Source organism: Herpailurus yagouaroundi, unplaced genomic scaffold (genome assembly GCF_014898765.1).
Source record: "Herpailurus yagouaroundi ecotype Mexico unplaced genomic scaffold, PumYag 205, whole genome shotgun sequence".
NCBI lineage: Eukaryota > Metazoa > Chordata > Mammalia > Carnivora > Felidae > Herpailurus > Herpailurus yagouaroundi.
The window spans coordinates 12,575,609-12,595,605 of NW_024412436.1; positions in this window are offsets into that span (position 1 = coordinate 12,575,609).

Sequence of the window (19,997 nt, forward strand, 5' to 3'; positions counted from 1 at the left end):
CTCCAACCCACGGGCCCTACCACCTGTTCACTGTCCTTCACCCCCGATGTCCTCGCTTCCGTCCTAACCCGATTTAGATTGCTTGGGCAATCACTGTAAACATTCCTTTGCCTCCCTCCTGCTTTGGCCTATTTGCTTACCAAATTCCACCCCTGCCTAATATCCGATTCTCTGCCTACACCTTGTGGGCACTTGGCCCACTGAGTGTGACCCAAGAAAACGTCCAACCATGCTGCTGGACCCAACTTCAACTCAGAACCTCTAATCTCAAGCGGTCCTAGTGCTGTCTGGCTCTCCTTCTGCACTCGCACAGTCCACGCCCCACCCCTCCGTCCCCTCTCCCCAGCTAACCACTCACTGATCCTCCCCCTCCTTCACCACCCACACTGCTTCTGATTCTGGAAACGGCAGTCAGCCAAAGACTCCCACGTGCTTAGGCCGTCGCTTCTCGCCACCTTCCTGCCCTCCTCCCCACACACGCCCTTCCTCTCCCCTCTGTGATTCCCGGTGAACTGTCTGCGCTCCTGTCATAAGCCAACCTGTCCATTCACGCACCATTTCCGTTCTCTGCTCCCGTCTTATTGAAATAGCTCCTGTGGAGGGTCAGTGATTCCAGGCTGCCAAACTCAGTGGCCAGGCCCCATCGAACTTTCCAGAAGCCCCTGAGACAATGATCACACCGTCTTTCTTGAAGCACTTTTTCTGCTGGAGTTTCTGGGACACTCTTTCTCGGACCTCCTCCTCCTGGGCTGAAGACTCTCTGGTTCCACTTGTCTCCCCGACTTCTAGTCCCTTGGAGACCCGGAGCTCAGTCCTGAGAGCTCTCTTCTCCATCTATACACCCCGCCCCTGATCTTATCGCAGGCTCCATACTGTCAGTGCAGAGCCCGGTGCGGGGCTCAAACCCACAAACCATGAGATCGTGACCCGCCGAAATCAAGAGTTGGCCGCTTGGGGCGCCTGGGTGGCGCAGTCGGTTAAGCGTCTGACTTCAGCCAGGTCACGATCTCACGGTCCGTGAGTTCGAGCCCCGCGTCGGGCTCTGGGCTGATGGCTCGGAGCCTGGAGCCTGTTTCCGATTCTGTGTCTTCCTCTCTCTCTGCCCCTCCCCCGTTCATGCTCTGTCTCTCTCTGTCCCAAAAATAAATAAACATTGAAAAAAAAACATTAAAAAAAAAAAAAAGAGTTGGCCGCTTAACTGAGCCACCCAGGCACCCCAATTTAACAGATATTTATTTATTAATGGAAGATTTGCTCTGAAATGTGAGATCCCGTCAAATGTCTGCTGCTTCTCTCCAGAGTACATGCCAAAGCTCTCAATGGCCAAAAGGCTGAAAATGGTCTGCCCCTTTGACCTGGTTTCCTGGCAGACCCCTCCCCCACGCTGCTCTCCTTGATGGCACTCAAAGAAGCCAAGCACGCCTCTACCCCCAAGACTTGTATTTGGGGTCCACTCTGCCTGGAATGCATGCTCCCCAAGCCTCATGGCTTGCTTTCTTACTTCTTTCAGGGCTCATGGAACCAGGGAGAACTTTATAAAACAGCACTTACCTGCAACCCCACCCCTCCCTTTCCCCTGTCCTCACTTTATTCTTCTTCGTGGCATTTGTTTATGCTGTAACGATATTATTGTATATTTACTTGAGGACCTGTCTATGGCCTGACTCCCTCTGCTTGAATAGAAACTCTTTGAGAGCTGGAATTTGAGTTATTTTGTTCACTGCTCTGTTGCCAATGCTTAGAATACTTTCTGGCATGTGATAGATGTTCAACAAATACTTACAGAATGAATACGTTTGCTGGATAAAATACAGGATGCCCAGTACTTTTGAATTTCAAGTAAACAAGTTAATTGTTTAGTATAAGTATATCCCATAGAATATTTGGACATACTTACACTAAAAAGTTTTTTGTTGTTTATTGGAAATTTACATGTATTTGCATATCCTATATTTTTTTAAGTTTATTTGTTTATTTTGAGAGAGAGAGAGAGTACAAGCCGGGAGGAGAGAGGGAGAGAGAGAATCCTAAGCAGGCTCCACACTGTCGGCACAGAGCCTGACTCAGGGCTCGATCCCACAAACTGTGAGATCATGATCTGAGCTGAAATCAAGACTCAGATGTTAAACTGACTGAGCCACCCAGGTGCCCCTCCTGTATTTTTTACAAAGTAAATCTGGCAATCCTACGGATAGTTGGTGAGGGTCTTGAATTCCGCAGGAAGACAAGGGGGTAAGAAAAGACATTCTGCAAAGAAGGAGTTTGCGAAGATACACAAGTGTGAGAGCAGTAGCATTCATCCAGAGAAGAATAATTGAGAAAGACCAGCCTATCCTCACCTCTGCCAGGATTGTTTTGTTGGAAAAGACACTTCCAAAGGGTCAGTTTCAACACCTGGACGGACCGTAAGTCCCATCTTTACAGATGGGTAACACTGAAAGTTTTCGGGAAATTTAGAAGACAGAATATACAAAATACAAGAACATCTTGCGGTGGGAGAAAAATGTGTTTCTGCTGTTTCAGCCTTGGGATGGCATGAAACCCTTTGCACTTACCGTCGCATTAATGCTGCTGATATTTTTAGGTCTAATTTCTCTGGGCTAAGTCTCCTCCCTCATAATGGAGGAAGTTATGTGCTGATTAGATCTTTTCACCCGAGAAAGAAACTTCTCCTTATGCAGTGATGCTGCGGTGGGGTGCCCACAGGCCCCTTCAGGACTGAGGCACTCATTCACCCGGCTGTCAGGAGTGTTGATGGCTGACTGCTCTTGTTTCAATGATCTTCTGCGAATTGCCATCAGCCAAAGGGAACCACCTTGACCACGTCAAACTCTCAACCCGGGTGGCCCACATCCCAGCCCAGAGCCCCTGGTGGGATCAGCCGAGGCCCTCCTGTGATCTGCAAAGCAATTCGTCTCCTCCCTGTCTTAGTCCTTCTTCCTTCCTCCCCTTTCCATGTTGATCCGATGACACTCCCCCCTTTAGAAATCTAACGTGTGCTAATCCCCAGCTTCCAGTCTGCTTCTTGGGGCACTCCAACCTAGGGTAGTTGGTTCCATGAATGGTCTGAAGAAGACAACTCTAAAAAGGATTTGGGGCTGGATTACCCACAGTCACAGGCCATGACACCAACACTGTAGAAGGTGGAGCAGAGGTAGTGCTTGGCACACTGTAGCCGTGCGGTTAGAACTTCCGGTGGCGGTGAACTGGGCTTCGGCGTTGGTGGAAGGCAATGTGGGGGCAATATCTCAAGTTTTGGGAAGTTCAGGGGAAGTAGTAATTATAAGAACTATAGACATGGATGGCTGCTGCTGTGGACATTGGTGCATTGGAGAAAGACAAGGAAGGCTGAGGACAATTAATCAAGGATCAGAAAACCGGCTTTCTTCGGCATCCTATAAAGAGACTCTTATCCTACAGCTGGAACACAGAAAAAGCAGAGGATGAGGCCCAGGACTTAATTACAAGAGAAAGAGAGCTGCAGGAGAGATCGAATTCACCTCTGTTACATGGGTTCTTCTCCCTCAGCTCACACTTAAGGACCATGGAGGGTTGACAGGGAAGGAAAAGGTCATGCCACGTTCACGCCTGGAGTTTGGATGCAAGACAAAAAGGGACCCACCTGCACTACTGCTGACTTGCAGCCCTGCAGGGGGAGACCCTGAAAGACAGCAAAGGAAATCCTAGCAGTTTGCAGGTCTCTGGACAGCGCACATCATCACCTACTCCTGGCGAGTAGTTTCACAGAGTGCTCAGAAGAAGACCGGGGTGGAAATACGAGAAGATTGGGGGTAAAGACATTTGTAGAAAGATGCGTTGTTGATGGACCTACGGACATGGCCCAAAGTATGAAGGGTTTTGAATCCTACTCTTAATGCCCATTAGACAACATCTACCATGGAAGAGGCACCAGAACCAAGTAGAAAGAATGACAACTGATAGATATCAGCCAGCCCATCATCGGCCACACCAGTGATGGCACAACGGGTACATGAGCAGAGCAACCATAGTGGCAAGGATGGAGGAAGCTATGCATGAGCTAAGCACATGGACTGTCACTCACCAAGGCCAGTGTAGCTACTGGAACTGCCAGATGTCCAACCTGCCAGCAAAAGAAGCCAACTCTAAGTCCCCAGTACGGTGCCACCTCTCAAGGTGATCCTTTAGCCACTTGTGGTGAGTCAATTGCACTGGACCCCTTCTACATTGGAAGGGGCAGCAATTAATTTGACGGGAATCAATACACATGGATGTGAATTTGCCTTCCCTGCCTATAGGCAGCCCCGCCCTCTGAGGGATTGCAGACTCTTTGAGAGACAAACCATATGACATCATATCAGTCCAAGGGACCCACTTCATAGCCAAAGGAGTGTGGAAGTGGACACGTGACTGTGAGGTCAACTGGACCCTCCCAGCCTGATAGAAGGGCAGAATGGGCTTTGAAGGGGCCACGGAGGCCACGGAGGCTCAGGCTTGGAGACGATAACCTGCCAGGATGGGGCATCGTCCACCAGGTTGCAGAACATACCGGAATCAGCCGCTACTATGTAGTGGCATGTCCCCAGGGGCAAGAATATATGGGTCTGGGAAACAATGTGGCAGCAGGAGTGGCTATATTTATCATCACTACGATAAATTTCTGTCCTTCCAGCTCTGGACTCTGTGGACTTGGAGGTCTTGTACCCAGAGGGAAACCACTTCCTTTAGGAGACACAGCAGTGGTTCCATTAAACGTTACACTATACCTGCTGCCCCATCACTTCAGGCTCCTTGTAAGAGGCAAGAAGGGGAAAGGAATCATCGTCCTGGGGCTGTATCATATTGGGGACCCAGCTGGGGTCACTGACTCTGATCATCAGGGGGAGGTGGGACTGCTGATATACCATGGTGCCGGGGAAAAGTATGCTTGGCACCCACATTGCTTCCGGGAGAATTTCCTCCTATTCTCTTTCCCAGCGTTGGTGGTAAATGGACAAGTTGTCGAAGTCACAGCTTGAGAAGGGCATGGCAACCAGGGTCTCAGACCCATCAGGGACGAGAGTCTAGGTCACCCTGTCAAGTAAGCCATCAACACCAACAGAGCTGCCGGCCAAGGGCGAGGGGAATATAGAATACACGGTAGAGAAGGGAAATGACACCGTTGGCACCTTAGGACCCGGAAGCTGTAGTTTCTGCTCTTGTAAATTTTCCAGAAAAAGAGCCAACCAGAATCCTGGAGGAACTGTTTGCAGAACTGAACTTCACGTAGAAAAACAACCCAACCAGCAGAAAGGGTGAGCTGTAGTTAATACTGTGATACACTGTTCAGATTTCCCTTCAGAACTGGAATACCACTTCCCCAGCTGTTTGAGAGGGTGGGCAGCTGAAGGCTCTCAGCTGAGTCACTCTCCAGAAATGCTCTTAGTCCCTTGCCCAAGCACAAACCCTCCCCGGGGCCAGTTTCCAACCAAAGGCTGATGGATGCAGGATACAAAGGTCTACCCCCTTTGCACCAAGGTGGGACGAGTGAGGCAAGGCGCTGTCCCCCCTTTGGCTACAGCCTGGCTTGTATGCACCCCAGCTCAGCTCCTTTCTCTACCTCCCTGGCTCTCCCTCGATGCTGATCCCAAGACACTCCCCAGTAAACTTCCGGTCTACAAATCTGTTTCAAAGTCTGAGTCCCAGGGGAGGTGCCCGGAGAAAACTTTGTTGCAAATGTATTACAATTTATGGCCAGGGTGAGGGCCGTAGTATGAGAAACTGAGGAAAGAGTCATTGTGATAATTCACAAAGGAAATGACGCAGAGGGACTTGGTGAATAGTCCTAATAGACAAGACGAGTTTTGCTGGCTTGAACTTTACAGATGGGGAAAGACCCCCTGTTGAGGCTGTTTCCAGAAGAGAATCAGAGCGATGGTAGGTAAAAACAGAAGGTTGGGGCAAAGAGGATTGTATGAGGCAATGTTCTGGGAGGGGACGTGTCAGAGATCTCTCGCGTGTCCGGCATCCCCTCGGCCCACTGGTTTTATCCCAGCCCTTGATGTGACTGGGGTGCGGTGGGGTTATGCGGGGCTGGCTTGCATCCTGATCGGCGAGAACGTCATCAGCTGTGTGCAGGTGCAATCTGACAGCACCTCCCCTTGTCACCTCTCTCGGTTTGTCTCACTGTCTGCCCTGTGGGACGCCTGTCGGATCCCATTCACTGGCTGTGCAAACCCGCCAGGGAGTTTCACTTCCCGGGGCAGCTCTTGACCGATGGGAGACGCCCGGGTGGACAAGTGCCGGGTGCATTTTACGCGGCCCCTTAGAGAGCTGACAGCAGGACTGAGCCTAATGACCGGCTTGGTACCACACCTTTGGATTGTTTTTCCTCCTTCTGTTTCACTCTTCCCAGGGTATTCCTGTCCCCTGGGGTCACTTTCCAAAGCGAACTCCCTGCATGCAAACCCTCTTCTGAGGCTGTACTCTTTAGGGAACCCCACGCTAGGACGGTTGGAACCAGAAGTAGCCTAGAGAGGTAGGCTTCGGAGGGGATCTTTCACCAGTCAAGGACCTCTGGGGTTGAGTGGGGTGATGATAACCCCTGGTTTGTAGCAGCATCCTCATCGTGAACAATTTCACCGGCGACATGGATTGGAGCGAGATGCCCGTGAACGCTAGGACGTTGTTTCGTGCCACGGTAATGGCAGCCGAACAGTATATGGGAACAACGGGTATTACATAGACGTGGATTTGGCTGAATCTTGTTAACAGCATCGGAAGCCGTGAGAAAGAAAGCGACAGCCTCCAATTAATCAAGTAGGAGCTTACGATGCTCTGGGAAAGCCAGAGAGCCTTCATGGTGCCACTTAAAAAAGGTTCCTGTCTTCTGTATTTAATTAAGGATTTAATTGCAAGGATACAGAGTTACAACGAATAGTAAATGCACAGCCTTGACAAGCCCCCTGTGCCAACGTCAGAGCCCTGATAGGGATGAGTGGTCCCCGGGACATGGAAAGGGAACCTTGGTTTAGATGCACTAGAGAACTCTGAGCCCCTGGATTCCCCTGAACTACCCAGGTTGGCGGACATAATTTTTCTAATTTCCTACAGGCTATTTATTTAAAAAAAAAAATTTTTTTAATGTTTATTTATTTTGGGGACAGAGAGAGACAGAGCATGAATGGGGGAGGGGCAGAGAGAGAGGGAGACACAGAATTGGAAGCAGGCTCCAGCCTCTGAGCCATCAGCCCAGAGCCCGACGCGGGGCTCGAACTCACGGACCGCGAGATCGTGACCTGAGCTGAAGTCAGACACTTAACCGACTGAGCCACCCAGGCACCCCCAGGCTCTTTAGAGACCTCACGGAGGCAGTTGCCTCATAGACAAATGTCCTCCTTCAGCTCTCCTGATTCCCTTTGTTGCCCCAAGATCTGGCTGATAGGTATTGGCAGAAAATGGGAAGGCATAGCTGGAGGTGTATCTTGAGGGACTTGGGCTGGGAAGGGCAAGATCCAAAGCTGGGGGTGGGGGAGGTGAGAATTCATTGACCTGAGAGTGTTCTATAATTAGGCGTTTCATCCAAATCGGCTCTAATACATGCTGGGATTGTTCCATAAAAGCGGAACGTGGAAACGACCTTCAGCAAATGAGGTAGAGATGCTGCAACTATCTTCCAGAGTATCGAGAAGGGTCTAGAAGGCTCAAGGAGATGGAAACAGAAGCGTGGATTTATCATACGACACGAAGAACCCATTCCCGAGCACGCAGTCCATGGAACATTCACTCCACTGAAGCAATAAGGTTGTGCCAACGAGGGGCACCAGCATCTTTGAGAAGCCCAATGACGGGTATCCTCCATGGCGCAGAAGTGACTATAGGAGATTCTGCCATGGAACTGGGCTCTCCAGTATGGACGGAGGCCAGAGGATTCTAGAATAGCAGAGCCCAGGTGTAGTGCTTAACAGACAAGGGCAAGGTGGGTATAACAGAACCAGGTGGCAAGGTCAGAACCTAGAACAGGGTGCCTGCTCTCCCAGAGTGTTGTGGCAATGGCTAAGAAGTAGACCGTAGTGATTCTAGAGAGGCAAGAGAGATGCACAGCTAACTGAGATGCTACGTCACTTACGTATCCAGAAAAACCCAAGAGCTCGGTGAGCAGAAGGCGAGCTTCAACGGCAGAAGTGGAAAACCATGACGCTTCGTCCAGTTTCCAGATCCGAGCTGCTTCTCACTCGCAGAGGCCACCACCGACGGGAGGAGAGGCTAGGTCCGCTCGAGAAAGAAGGCCTACGATGTCACTTATAGGAATATACAGTTAGCATTTCCCCTGATCCTTCCCACATGTGTGCGTGACCTGTGGTCAATTGCCGGAATGGGCATATAGAGGGAAAGGGGAAATTACCAGACCTTTGTGGGGCTACCGGATGGAGGGGACTCAAAATACCATTACAATCCCCTCGTTCCGGTAGAAACTATGGAAGCCAGGGGATACTACCGATGCAGCGAATGTGCTCTCTCTAGTTGCCGGAAGCGAAGGTCGGCTTCCTAATTGCCACTCGTAAAAGAGATACAAGGGCAGTTTGCTTTTTAGGAGGCAGCAGAATACGGTCACTGTCTTGCCACAGGGCTCTGTTAACTCTTCTTCCTTCTGTGACAACAGAGCCCACAGGGACCTTGACCATGTCGATCCTCTGTGGAAGCAGGACATCATGCTGATGTGTTAGGTGAATGACATCATGCTCATTTTGATTCAGGGAGCGGGCATTGGCACCAACTTTGAACACCCTAGTAAAACGCTCTGTGTGTCAAGGGATGGGACATCAACCCCGCGAGTACTCGTGGGTGGAAGTAGACACCACAGCAGACAAGCTCTGACGATTTACAGCGTCTTCCACAGAGGTTATGAAACTACTAGTGAGATTAGGTCCTGTTACTGTTGTAATTCACCCGTAACTGACAATAGAGAAGAAGGAGAGGGTAATCTACACTAACCTTCTGTGTGCTTCCCAAGAGGCCTCCTGATTTGGGGGGTAGGACCGTATTGCTGCTGCAACGAAGGAATAGAAAAGCCTTAGAAATACAAATGTGTTGTGCCCACCTCTGTCGTTGTTGGAAATGACATGGTTTCCTTACAAGTGGACCGATAGCCATTGTTATTGAGACGGACAAGCGAATAAAAAAAGCTGCATAAAGCAAGAGGAGTGTGCAACTAGGTGTGAGCATTGGAAGATTGCAAGAGTCCGCCTGAGTCAGCACTGGGGGTGGTGGGGTCCCCGGGAAGCAGGGATGCCCAGGGAAAAGGCAGGGGGAATAAGGCAGTGTGAGAGGGACCGAGGGCAGGTGCACGTGGAAAAGACGGAGCAGCAGAGTCTGTAAAAAGCTGACACGAAAGAAAAGAACAAAAGAATCAGCGAGTCTGTGACATTTGTAGGAAGATCAGCAAAGCTGAGTGATACCAAAAGGCTGATCTGCCTCGAAAAAAGGAAAAAAAAAAGCAAATTCTGGATGCCTTTCCCGCCACGCAATCGATTGTCTCCAGGAAAAGACAATCCGGAAACTCTCCTAAAAATGTACTTTCTTAAGTGACTTTTACCACTTTAGAAAAAGTATTTTACACACTTTGTGAGACACAAATGAGCAGAAAGGGAAACAACCCATAACTGTAGCATTCAGAGGTTAATTCCATTAAAATGTTAATGTTTACTATCCAAGTGTTTTGGGTGCATGCATTGTATTTTAATAAAAACAGGATCATGCTGCGTAAGACAATTTCTTTTAAAAATGCGTTGCTTTCATCCGTGAGGGGCACAATGGTGCTTCCCTCAAATCACATTCAGTCTCGGAAAGGAACTCAATGGACGACAGAAAATCCCTTCTGGGATTATTTTTCATTTGAATCCTCCACATCCTATTTTCTTCTTCTGGAATGTTCTGTATCACAGTTCTGCAGTGTGAAGCCAGGGCTGGGTCAGGCTCTCTCCTTCTGCAGGGCTCCATAGCCCCCATCATGTGACGTTACCAGTAGCTTGCTACAGCTGACCCACATATTTCATTTATTTTTGTGGAGCCTTTTTCTGGAACAATAAAAAAAAAAGTGTTGTGGGATAGCTTCCATGAGAAATGCGGAGGAAAGGCTGTCAGTCTGGGAGAACATTGGGGCAGGTGGGGGCTCCCAAGTCACCGTGACTTCACCACAGGGGCTCTGCGTCTCTCTCGTGCCACCCCCCCTCACCCCCCCCCCCGCCCTGTGGTCCTATTTTAAGACTGGACGGAGGCCAGGGAACCAATGGGGTGTATATAATGACCCAACATCATCTTGCCTTCTCATTAACCAGGAGATTTTGAGCAAGTTACTTAAATTCTCCGTGCCTCAGTTTCCCCGCATCACCTAAAGGAAGTAATACCTGGGCTGCAGAAGAGTGGCAAGAACCAAATAAGACCATACGTGCAGCGACAGCCAATCGCTCATTCTGCAAACCTGCACCCAAAACAAGTAAGAGGGTTTACGGGAACAACAGGATTGGGGCAGGAAAGCACGGACAATAACAATACCCATCCTAATAAAATGTTCTCGAGTGACACTTCTCCTAAACAGAATGCTAAGTAAATGTAAGACTGGCCTTTCGGGAAAGGTGATGGCTGCCTGATGGAAGAGGGTATGAGTAAGAAGGGGCGCGGCCAAGTTACGGAGGTGAGGGCAGGGTGCATCAAGGCCCAGGGAAACTTCCCAGGGAGCACTTCCCAGACAGAGCCAAGAGGAAGAAAGTGAGGTGAATGGGTACCTTGTTCAGTACTGGATGACTTCATGACTTCCCGTGGTTTCTTTTTAACGCTTATTAAAGAGTGTGCATTGAACTGTAAAAAAGTAACGTGTGTGCCCTGAGCTGCAAAACATTGACATGAAAATCATATATGAATCAAAGCAATCTCGGTTGTATAGCCACCCCCTGTTCACCACACGTGTGTGAACGAGTCTGCATCACATACGTAGACTGTACTTAGCGTGGAGGCTGGCTTCTAGCAAATGCTCCTGAAAGATTGTGAAATCATCCTCGTCACCATTAACATACTTCTCCTCCTACATGTGAATCCTCGCTAGTCAGGAATTCAGAACAGAGGAGAAAGTTAACACACAGAACCAGCATACAAGGGACCACAAGGAATAACTATCCTAAAGCAAGATTCTGACCCCAGGGGGCGCCTGGGCGGCTCGGCCGTTAAGCATCCGACTCCGGCTCAGGTCACGATCTCATGGTTTGTGGGTTCGAGCCCCATGTCGGGCTCTGTGCTGACAGCTCAGAGCCTGGAGCCTCCTTCGGATTCTGTGTCTCCCCCTCTTTTTGCCCCTCCCCCGCTCACGCTCTGTGTCTCTCTCTCTCTCTCCTTCGAAAATAAGTAACCTTTAAAAAAAATTAAAAAAAAAAAAAAAAGCCAGATTCTGACCCTGGCCAGAGGCTTAGTGTGTGTTCCTTCTAAAATAGGATCTAGAACGTTGCAGGGTTTTTAAAAAAATTTTTAATGTTTATTTATTTTTGAGAGAAAGACAGACAGACAGACAGAGTGTGAGCAGGGAAAGGGCAGAGAGAGAGGAAGACACAGAATCTGAAGCAGGCTCCAGGTTCTGAGCTGTCAGCACAGAGCCCGACACCGGCTCGAACTCACGGATCGTGAGATCGTGACCTGAGCCAAGTCAGATGCTGAACCAACTGAGCCACCCAGGCGCCCCCGGATGTGGGCAGTTTTGAATTCCAATTGCGAGTGACAAGTGAGGGTAGAGAACCAGATGGCTTTGGGGATAACCATACCAAGGTTTGGAATTTAGCGTTTCTCACATAACCTTCCTAGGGAAAATGGTATGGCTGGGTTTATTTAGTGTCTAACATGGAGAACACAATGAGGCACTTTGATTCTATTTTTATCAATTATCTACTAAAATGGGATTGTGAATAAGGATAAGCTGTTCTACATAATTTCGGGTTTCACGTTTATTGCAAAAGGTCACGGAAAAATAGAGGACTCCTATTGTACCGAAATTTGCCCTTTATGTAAGAGCCACCAATGTTTCTTCACTTTTGCAACAGACTTCGGTCTTGCTTGATAGTTTGATGGGAATTTGCGGAAGGAGGCAACAATGATTTTAAGGATTAAAAAACAATTACTTCGTATAGAGCCTTCTCTAAATGTTAATACGAGCTTCAATCTCAGAATCTACTTAGTGCCACATTTGTTCGGAAAGACGAAACTTAGCACATGATGCTTGTTTGCTAGAAAGTGTCCATAAATGGTATAATACAACAGTATGAACTTAGACATTCAAGAACCAGGGAATTCCAGAGTTAAGGTTCTTATATAGCACAGTAAACTTTTTTTTAACATTTATTCCTTTTTGAGAGACAGAGTGTGAATGCGGGAGGGGCAGAGAGAGGGAGACACAGAATCCGAAGCAGGATCCAGGCTCTGAGCTGTCAGCACAGAGCCCAATGTGGGGCTCGAACCCACAAACCACGAGATCATGACCTGAGCCGAAGTCAGATGCTCAACTGACTGAGCTCCAGCATGTTGAAAATGGTTTATAATTGGCCCTAAAAATATAAACCATAACATGTTATGCTCTCGTATACCACTCTAAGAAAAAATGGGAAGACACACTTATGGCTGAAAAGATCGAATGAGTATTGCTATGAGAATCTTTGGAATTCTCATGTTTTGATCATGTATATTCCTAACATATACGCTTCATTGCTATCATTTTTCCTGGGTTTAGACAGAAAGTATATCCAAAGAAAAAGTGATTGTTTTGCTCAAGTCAAATCCCTAAATTACAATTTTTGGAATCAGGAAGCCATAAGTCAAAGTTCTTGCAAAAGCCCATGAAATGTTCTATTTTGTACTTGTTCTTAAATACATTATTTAAATCTTCATGACTTTAGATTGGCTTGATTTTTCCCCTTCCTCCATTGGGAGTACATTCCTGCCAAGTTGGAAGTTTGTAACAATCATTTTTGAATGACATACATGCAAAAAAATCTCAACCGTCTGTCTGCAATAGGAAAAATTATATTTCTTTCACCATTGTTTTACTGCAAGTTCATGAAGCTATTTTTATAAAACATTTTTTTTTCCATGGGGGAAGAAAGTTCAGTACAAATATGTTGACTTAAAACCTAACCTAAATTTTTCTAGGAAGGTCTTCAGTAAACGAGTGACTATATTATAGTCTTAAATATTATTCCTTTAAAATATTTTTGGTTTTGACTTTCACTGACTTGCTTCATCTGGGCAAGGTGACTGGTCTTTCTAAGCCTCCTTTTCACGAAGCAAAATTGAATATAGTTGATGTAATAGACTACAGTAACTATTGTTATTTGCCCAGCAAGATTTCCCAACACCTTTCTTGGGTTAATATTTCCTGCCCCAGGAGTCCTTTCCCGAGATACCTTGATTTGCAGCCTAAGGAGGAACAGCGATGCCCCCAAAGTCAGGTGCTAAAGACGTATGAAGGTAAGTGGGTGGGTGGGAAGGTGGGGGAGGTGACCGTCTTCTCCACCATGAGCTGACGCCTCTCTGCAGCCAAAGAGGATAAAATCAAGCAGAACCAGAAATGAGCAACATATGGGCTGACGGTGGCAGGAGAGCCAGTATAGCACTAGTGAGTGGGCAAGAAGGAGAGTGAGACATTCCTTGTCTTCCTTCCAGTTCCAGAAGGTCCCTCGGGTCCAGATCAATCCCTTTATCTACAAGGTCCCCTATCATCCACAGCCTCATGAACCAGGATATTCCCTTTATATGCTAAAGCTAAATGTATAGTTAGAGTTCTTTTTTTTTTTAATGTTGACAGAAAGAGAGAGAGAGAGAGAGCGAGCTTGAGTGGGGGAGGGGCAAATAGAGAGGAAGAGAAAGAGAGACCCCCAAGCAGGTTCCACATCCAGTGCGGAGCCTGACGCCTGGCTCGGTTCCATGAACTGTGAGATCATGACCTGAGCCAAAATTGAGAGCCAGACGCACTTAACCAACTGAGCCACCCAGGTGCCCCCAGAAGGAGTTTTTTCATTTGTCAAAAGTTATTTCACCCTAATATTTTATGATTTTTGCAAAGTTCTTCTAGGTGAGAGCCAAGGAGTAAAAGAACACTCCATCTGGTTCTTTGGTTCTTCCAAATAACAGAGAAACACAGGAAAATGGAAAGGATTATTCAGTAAGACAGGTCCTGTAGGGTATTTCCGTATTGACTTTGGGAAAAATATGCTACTGTCGGCAATGTTCTGTAGTAAATTAACAATCACACATTTAGCTCCTATTCCAGGTTGCTAATAAAGCAGCTGTATGTCCTCACTCCCAACACCCAGCGTAACAACCCTACAAGTTATATACATAACTATAGCCAGACTTTATATTATAATATATTAAAAATTCTGGGGCACCTGGGTGGCTCAGTTGGTTGAGTGTCCAACTTCAGCTCAGGTCGTGATCTCACAGCTCATGAGTTCGAGCCCCGTGCCGGGCTCGGTGCTGACAGCACGGAGCCTGGAGCCTGCTTTGGATTCTGTGTCTCCCTCTCTCTCTGCCCCTCCACCACTCACGTTCTGTCTGTCTCTCTCGCTCTCAAAAATAAAGAAACATTAAAAAAAAATAATAAAGAAACATTAAAAAAAAGCTTTTTTTTTTTTTTTTTTTTTTTTTGAGAGAGACAGAGCTCGGGAGCAGAGGAGGGGTGGGGGAGTGGGGAAGGGAGAGAGAGAGACAGAGAGACAGAGAGAGGGAGAGAGAGAGCCTTCTAAGCAGGGTCTGCACTGGCGGTGCAGGTCATGAACCACGAGATCACGACCTGAGCTGAAATCAAGAGTCAGACGCTTAACTGACAGCCCCTCAAGTGCTGCTGGAAATGTCCATTTTTGAGTAATATACTCATGCTTATATGCAACTGGTTGAACCAGGACAGACACACCAATCGTGGGGCAATGTCTTTGATGTGCTGTTGTTAAATGTGTTGAATATCACCTCTGAGCAACCATTTCTTAGAAACCATTCTTTAAAAATGTTTTTTAAATTTTTATTTATTTTAAGAGAGAGCAAGTGGGGGAGGGGCAGAAATAGAGGGAGAGAGAGAGAATCCTAAGCAGGTTCCCTGCTCTCAGTGCAGAGCCTGACACAGGGTTTGATCTCTCCAACCACAAGATCATGACCCAAACTGAAATCAAGAGTCAGATGCTTAACCTACTGAGCCACCCAAATACCCCTCTTAGAGATGGTTTTTTTTATGGTGTTTTGTTTTGTTTTTTTTTTTTTGTCTATTTTTGAGAGAGAGAGAGAGTATAAACGGGGAAGGGGCAGAGAGAGACGGAGGTACAGAATCTGAAAGAGGCTCCAGGCTCTGAGCTGCCCCGACATGGGGCTCGAACTCATGAACCATGAGATCATGACCTGAGCTGAAGTTGGACGCTTAACCCACTGAGCCACACAGGCACCCCTCTTAGAAACCATTCTTTTTTTTTTTTTAATGAACATAATTTATTGTCAAATTGGCTCCCATATAACGCCCAGTGCTCATCCCAACGAGTGCCCTCCTCAATGCCCATCACCCACTTTCCCCTCTCCCCACCCTCCCCCATCAACCCTCAGTTTGTCCTCTGTATTTAAGAGTCTCTTGTGGTTTGCCTCCCTCCCTCTTATAAACCATTCTTAATGGTACAAGCCTCAGGGTGCCTGGGTGGCTGAGTTGGTTAAGCGTCTAACTCTTGGTTTGGGCTCATTTCATGATCTTGCAGTTTGTGGGTTCAAGCCCCATGTTGGGCTCTCCACTGAGGGCATGGAACCTGCTTGGGATTGTCTCTCTCCCTCTCTCTCTGCCCCTATCCTGCTCTCTCTCTCTCTCTCTCTGAAAAATAAATAAATAAACATTTTTTTAAAAAGGTACAAACCTCAGTACTAATTCTTTGATAAAGAAATGAAACACAGCAGGTTATTTTTGTTGTGTTTTAAGACTTTAAAATTTTAACCAGGCTATTTTAATCTGAAGACACTTTTTAAAAAGAAACTAATGAAAAATGAAATAAATATCAAATGCATGCTTTTGAAATTATACATATATAGGTCAGTGACCTAGTAGTCTTGTCACTTTGCCCAAATATCAAGATTCCTCAAACTCAGTTTTCTCATCTGGAAAATACGGAGTTTGGATTGGATGCTCTCTGCATCCCTTTTAAAGCTTACATTCCACAGTCTTCATGGGGGTGGGGTAGCATAATGACTCAGCAACAGTTTTCTATAAACGTAATCTCAGCTCATAGAAGTTCCTAGAACTCAGGAGTTGAATCCATTCCATACCTTCATTTAGGAAATGGAGGCACCGAGAACATGAGCAGTATGTGACTGAACTTCGCAGGGAATGGTTGCCTCATAAAAGCAGAAAATTTGAAACTCTAGAGCAAGGCGGAAATCTGTGTATCAGAATTGTGGGCGTGTTGGAGAAGTGGCAGGGGAGGACTGGTGTGACCCGTTATTTATGGAGATCCTCCTCTCTCCAAAAGCAGCAGATCACTGTGGTTTCTCCGTGGAATCTCACCATATGCTCTGTGGCAGCTAAATTATTAACTCTTTCATATATGGGGGGAAGGAAATCATACAAGAAAGTAATTTTTGCAGATTTATGCAATGAGACAGGGTTAAAAATCAGATTGCAAAGCTTGAAATGTGGGGGGGGGGGGGTGCTGGAATATATCACACGAGTACAGGCATGTGAAAAGACCGAAAAAGTAAAGTAGAAAGCCGATGTTAGCTGAATTTCCTTTTTTTTTTTTAATTTTTTTTTTCAACGTTTTTTTATTTATTTATTTTTGGGACAGAGAGAGACAGAGCATGAACGGGGGAGGGGCAGAGAGAGAGGGAGACACAGAATCGGAAACAGGCTCCAGGCTCTGAGCCATCAGCCCAGAGCCTGACGCGGGGCTCGAACTCACGGACCGCGAGATCGTGACCTGGCTGAAGTCGGACGCTTAACCGACTGTGCCACCCAGGCGCCCCAAGCTGAGTTTCCTTTTTTATCAGCATGAAAACTAAATAGCTTTAAAGGAAATAATTGTGGGGGGACATCGCATCGTCACTGTTTACAAAAGAAACCCTTCAACGTACTATGCCAGCTCACTTTCAACTGCTGCTGAAAATCAAAACACAAGCCCCGAATCACAGTACAGTTAAATACAGATGAGCGTAATTTGTGTGAGTGCAACTAAAGTGACGGGCAAACTGTGTGTCAGTAAAGGCAAGAGATAGAAGGTTTGGTGCAAAGGAGAATCTATATATGTGAAGTCTGAGTTTCCCAGTTTGAAAGGGATTAACTAAACTCCACAGAAGTAAAGCCAAAGAAAACATACACTTCATCTGTGGAGAAAGAGAAAATGCTTAAATTTCTCTTGGTGATGGCATATGGCTATGGGATAATCAGGTCCTTGCAAGGATCAGTTCTTGCATATTCAGTTAATAATATAAAAAGCCCAGTCTTCACCACTCTGCACAGCAGATAAAAGAAATACATCCTTTGGCAACTTTTGGCTCTCTATCCAGAGAATCTGCTGTTTGATATATTTAATAAAACAGTGAAGCTTGATATTGAATTTCTGCAGAGCAGAAATATCCCAAGAATGTGCAGAGAAAAAAATAAAGAAGAATATGATTCTAGTAGAGCAATTGAAACAAAAGTGAACATGGAGAAACATTAAAGCAGAGATGAATTAGACTAGTTTCACATTCTAAACATTTTTTTAAGTTTAGTTATTTATTTAAAGACAGAGTGCTCGGCAGGCGGGGGGGGGCGGCCCCCCGACAGAGAGAGAGAGAGACAGAGACAGAGAGAGAATCCCAAGCACTGATAGTGCACAGCCCGATGCCAGGCTTGAACTCAAGAACTGTGAGATCAGGACCGGAGCCCAAATCAAGAGTCAGACGCTTACCTGACTGAGCCACACGGGTGCCCCACCCATTCTAAAAATTTTAAATTACTGGGAGTTTATTTTAATGTTGCCATCAATTTGGAAGATCATACCCCTACCAATCTATAATATAATATAAAAAAGGAAATGTTTATGTCTTAAAATACATCACTAAAATACGCTTGGATATGTTCTTTTCCTGTTTAAAAATGGATTCATACACGAATTGGAGACTAGAGCAATTGTCTTGATAAAGCCTAGAGTTTGGGTGCGATAAACACCCAAGAGGAGGAAAGGGAGAGGCGACCTGGAGTAGCGGAAGGAGATTCAGCAGACCACGCCTGCAGCATATGGAATGGTCAGCAAAATGGAACCAAAATGGGGCTCTGTGGGTGTCATTCCACACTTTGTATACTTATCCAGTGTCTTCGTATGGCTTCACTTGTCTGCCCAGAGAATCTAGCTGCATTACCTATATTTTCTCACTTTCTGTATTCTCGATGCTCTGACATCGGGGGCCTTGCAGACCTGGGGAACTGCCCTCTCCCAGGGTTAACTGACTCCTGGAGATAACAACATGCCTGTCGGCACATTTTTGACACGCGAACCATACCCTGCCGTCCATTTTCTCTTATCACGCTTCAGTCTGGGACACTGTCCTGTCCTCATGACCACAGGGCCAGGTACTGGACAACTGGGCACGATCCCTACAGCCCAGAGCCTGCCAATAATTATTCAGACTCTTCAGTCGTAAGTTTGTCGTGCTTGCTTACCTTGAAGCACACTAAAAAATCCTGCCCACGGCTCCCCTCTCTCTGCTTGCTCATCTTGCTTTGGTATGTCCCTGTGGGGCCCTGCATGGTGTGGTATGGTACACCTCCTATTTCTAGGGAATTGTGAATCTAATAAAAAAAACTTGGGGCGCCTGGGTGGCTCAGTCGGTTAAGCATCCAACTTCAGCTCAGGTCACAATCTCGCGGTCCGTGAGTTCGAGCCCCGCGTCAGGCTCTGGGCTGATGGCTCGGAGCCTGGAGCCTGCTTCCGATTCTGTGTCTCCCTCTCTCTCTGCCCCTCCCCCGTTCATGCTCTGTCTCTCTCTGTCTCAAAAATAAATAAACATTAAAAAAAAATTAAAAAAAAAAAACTTCTTCCCATTGCAACCATTTTCATGTTTCACTAATAATTGTGTTATGAAAATTTACTGAATTTTTCAACTATCCATGTAGACTGTTCCAGCTTAATATTTTTTTCGGAGGTGGCCCGTTATGTACTACGGTCCCTGGGACACCTCAGCCACACTGGATATCTTCGCTCAGCATTTTCATGACCCTGTGTCTATGATGTTACAGTGGAATGTTTTGGACGGCCCGGCAAAATTTCCAATTCTTCTGGAAAATGAGAAATTTGTCCTTTCTCCCCCAATTTGTCCTTTGTTGGGTACCAAGCCTTTCTCCGTCCACTAGATGAGCATGCGGTCAGACTAGGTCAGCTGGACATTGTTTCCCTGACGTTTGGTTCTCCCCTCATATGATACAAGGATGGAAAGTGTTGGAGCTAATTCAGCCTGTCATTGGCACCTGGAAGAAATGACCACTGGTTCTCGCTGGTTGGATCCTACAGCTATCCTGGTGGTGCTGCTTTTCCTTAGATTTTGTGAGCTATCTCCTAAGCTTCCGGCGAACTCCATCCAGCATTGGTATCTGTTACTTGCGACCACAAAATCACGACGGATACTCATGACTGTGGTGAACAGAGCACTTCATGCAAACTTGACTATTAAAGTAAACTCACAGAGATTCCTGAAAGTTCAGGACGTGTTAAGAGAGTTTATGTGCAAAAGTATATTTTGCAAAATGGCACTGGCCTCTAGCTTTCTCTCTGCTCATCTTCCTCACCCCCACCCCTTACGCTAAACCAAAGGTCAGGCTTCAATATAGACACTCTATCCTTCGGTGGAAGGATAATTTACTGGCCATTCTGTACCTGTGGCTAGAGTCAGTGTGCTTAGTGTAACATTTGGTATCCAAGAAAGGGTTCCTTCTGGAATCCTCCCTGTGGAAAGCTAGAGAAGGGATAGAAAGCCTAAATCTCGCCCCTCAGCGTGGAGACTCA